This window comes from Pipra filicauda, unplaced genomic scaffold (assembly GCF_003945595.2).
Source record: "Pipra filicauda isolate LSUMZ 115617 unplaced genomic scaffold, ASM394559v2 scaffold229_size1253498_pilon, whole genome shotgun sequence".
Classification (NCBI taxonomy): Eukaryota; Metazoa; Chordata; class Aves; order Passeriformes; family Pipridae; genus Pipra; species Pipra filicauda.
In genome coordinates this window covers 67,259-71,256 of record NW_024104342.1, presented here as the reverse complement: position 1 = coordinate 71,256, position 3,998 = coordinate 67,259, and the positions used below count along the sequence as shown (strand labels likewise).

Sequence of the window (3,998 nt, the reverse complement as noted above, 5' to 3'; positions counted from 1 at the left end):
CACAATTTGTTTTATTGTTCAGTGGGTGGCCCAATATCCTACTTCATGCACATTATTCAAACATTGCTCCAAAGGCAGAATATTAATTTTCTTATGAGTTTTCAATCATATTTATCACTATCATATATAAATATTTCACAAGTTGAGAAATTAATCTTGGAAACATTTCAACAAAAGGAGGGGAATAATTTTATTTCTAGTGCAAAAATTCATTGGTCTGCATATCACAAGGTTAAATTAGGGTCAAATATTTTCACTAATTAAAGTGCCTCATTGAACAGTCTAGGGCTTGTTTTTTTCAGATACATTAGCACTGTTAAGAACTCTAAAATGTCATCATACAGCTCAATGTAACTCAGGAGGGAGGTGTTAATGCTCAGTATTTCTACAGGTCTGTGATAATTATATTATGATAGGCACCTGGAAAATGGAAAGTACCAAATTAGTTATTGTCTCTTAGAGTCCTGTATAGCATCAGATTTGTTGGAGGCTTGGAGTATCCAGAATTCTTCTAATTTAATTCAAGATGCTGTTGGATCTACAAGTCATATTGTTCTTTTTTTAGCGAACAATGAAAAAGCAGCTTCTTCAATGAACATAGTTGCTGATCCCTTGACTGCTCACTCTTCAACCCTGATTCACCTCCACAGCCATCCTGAACACTGAATGAGACTGAAAATAATGAATGTGATATCATTAAAGACTGTCATCATGTGCATACACATAAAAGAAATTAATTCAGATTGCTCAGAAAAATATAATTTTTATGTTTCTTAATCTTAGTTTACAATCTTTTGAAATAGCATAATTATACTTGGCTATGTTTTGAAATAGCAGTTTAATATTGCAGGTTAGAAAAAATAACAGACATCTCAAAAGATTTTTTTATTCAACAAAACATCTACTTGATGACCAAATATTGATAGTCACTTTCATCCTTGGTATGTCTGAAATAATTACATTTGTGAATCTGACTGCTACCATATGACAAAGAATATTTATTGGAAACAGACATTTCAGTAAAAACTGTCCTTTTGACTTCCATTCCTTGACACAGACATTTAGTGTTCGACCTCTGTGTTCTGTTCTTTCCAGTCTATTCTATTCTAAGATCCAGTTTTCATTTCTTTCTTCAATCTCACTCTCCTTTCCAGTGACAGAAATTCATTGGGTGTGAGCTCATCAATGAGAAAAAATACTAGGAATTCTAAAATTCCAGTTAGGCCACTAACATGTTAATTCATAAAAACAGTATTTGTCCTAGTTTATATTTTCCCATGTATTATGTAGTCCCAGTCATTATGTCTTAGTATTTTTGCTCACCTTGCATGCAAAAGGAGTTCTTAAAACTTTTTATGTTCCATAGACTACTTCTGTTTTCTCTGGAGTTCATATTCCTTGTTTCATTCTGTAGATGTCATATAGATACTATTTACACTGCCTGGAGGAGAAATCAGATTCCAGTTCTCATTGCATTTTCCTTGGTTTATTTATTTCTTGTATGTGTTGAAGCATTCAATAGCAGCTTTTATCTGCTCCAGTTTGCAAACTTCCTGCAAAGGATTTGGCAACAGTAACATGAATATCGTCCCTATAATTCTAGATCTTGTCCTAACCCTAGTGGATGTATCAGGTAGAGTCCATTAACCAAAATATATGATATTTCAATAAATGAAAATTTAAATAATACTAATTTAAAAGCAGTGTTTTTGAAAGCATGAGAATGATTTATGGTCATAACATTATGTTTCCAGCCTCAGTGAAGTGCACAAAGTTTAGAATGATATCAGGTGTTCTACAGACAATGAAAGCTCCCTGGCCATTTAGATTCTATATTGGCACATTCTGTAGAAAACTACATTTTTTATTAAACAGATACCTTCAAAGGAAAAGAATTCCCCCAAACAACTAGGCATATGGTTAAACTGATATACAAATAATCTCTCCCACATACGCTTCCATTCCCCTTTCTTACTTGCTGGATAGCAAACCCTTGTCCTGTCTTGTCAGGTGAGGTTACCGAAAGAAGACTAAAGTTGAACTTCTAAGACCATGATGGGACAGCCGTTTTCTTTCTAGTCTCTTAAGTTCTTCCTTTGCTCTTTCATTACTTATGAATAAAACACAAGCAAGATCTGACATGTAAGAAAAAAATGAAGATATTACTCAAGACTTTGCTAAGGCTGACTGAGCCAGATTTCGAACTTCCAGGAAGCTCAGAAAATTCCTGGAACATTTTATGAGGGAGTTCCCCTGGTTTTCAAAGTCTGTTCTTCCTTGTTATAAGCAACACCAGAAGTGAAAAGTTATGAAACTTCTTTGGAAAGTGTCTCAATTTTTTCAATCACATTAGAAACAGGAAATTCTTCCAGACATCTCATCAAAGAGAACAGATAAATATCAGGGCTCACTGGATCATTTGAAGTTCATCCAGTACTACTCTAAATTAAAGATTTTCTTCCTACTTCTTAGAGCCAAATGATGTCTGTAGAGAGGACAGGGAATCAACCGCCTGAGGTCTAATCTCATCTCTTTGATGTAATGCTGAGAAAGCTTTTCTGCGGGATAAAGACAATATTGGCATCACAGAAGTATTGTTATCCAGAGGTGAATGCCTACAGCTGGTGTTCAGTTTCCCCTTCTTTTGCACCCAATCTGAAAACAAAACATGTTACGACATCTAATGTTATTTCCAAAGTGTCAAATGCCATCTCTGTATGTAAATGCTCACCTGAACAATCTGGTGGCCTTCTATGATAGAGTGACTACAATAGTTGACAAGGGAAGAATGACTGATGTCATCTACCTAGACTCCTATCAAGCTTTTGGCATGGTCCCACACAACTTCCTCATCTCCAAATGGAGACACATGGATTTAAAGGGTGGACTCTTTGTTGGATAAGGAATTGACTGTGTGGACACAGACAGAGAGTTGTTGTCAATGGCTCTATGTCCTGCTGGAGGCCAGTGGAGTGGTGTTGCTTAGAGATCTTTGTTGGAGCTAGTGCTCTTTAACATCCTTATCAATGACATAGAAAGTGAGATCAGGCCTGCAGATGTCACAATGCTGAGCAATGCAGCTGACACAACAGAGGGGAGGCATACCATCCAGAGGGGACCTGCACAAGCTTGAAAAGTGGGCCCATGAGAATTTCATGAAGTTCACCAAGTCCAAGTGCTTTTCTTCTCAATCAGATCTACAACAATTAACTGTGATTTATTTGATTTCTTTTATATTTTGATCCAGGAAATTCTGAACAGAATTACAGATATACTAGTTTTGATATATTAGTCTTGAACCCACAGTACATTGGACCAGTGATATGTTTTTAAACACATAGACCAATAGATTTTCCCGATCAACTGAAATGAGGGTGTTGAACACCGGCAGTATCAGGGCCTCTGCTTTTGTACATTGAAGATCAAATGCACGATAGTTGTTAAGTCCATATGCATGTGGAGTAGCTATTTACCGAGGATTTTCTTCTGGACAGACTTCTGCCTGACCAAAACCGAGGCAAATTTTACACTTCCCACACAAACAAAATTTTGAGGTGGAGAAAGAAAACATGTTCAGGGGAAAATGGACTAAAGAAGTCCTACATATGGCATCCTCTCCAAAAATCCTTTGTCACTATTATTGGTTTGGAGAGTGACAGAAATTTACACAATAAGCATTTCAGTTTAAATTACTTGTACTCTTATTCTGGTATTTAGAGCAGCATAAAACAGCATCTTAAAATATGGAAAGACAGCATACCTCCATGACAGGAAAGTTCTGAGGGAATTTGGAGCCTTAACAGAACACAGAAAATAGTGACTGAGGAAAGAATGTAGTTTCACTGTGTGATGTAACTTAAAAATCATAAATGTGTTTCATGTAGAAAAGAATGCATGAATTCATCCTGATTTTCTGAATTAATTTATGCCATTAACAGGGAGGCAGACATGCTCCTACAAAAGGATGGTGATGTGGGACTGGGAATAGTTGCTGCATA

General features: G+C 36.1%; 1 long non-coding RNA gene across 1 annotated transcript; it reads right to left on the bottom strand.

The window, feature by feature from the left end:
* Positions 1-428: 428 nt before the first annotated feature.
* On the bottom strand, positions 429-2,955 carry LOC113998839. Its single transcript, XR_003544625.2, has 4 exons — positions 2,732-2,955; positions 1,976-2,135; positions 1,324-1,553; positions 429-672 (listed from the first exon to the last, which is right to left on the bottom strand). It is a non-coding gene; the product is annotated as an uncharacterized LOC113998839 (long non-coding RNA).
* Positions 2,956-3,998: the final 1,043 nt, after the last annotated feature.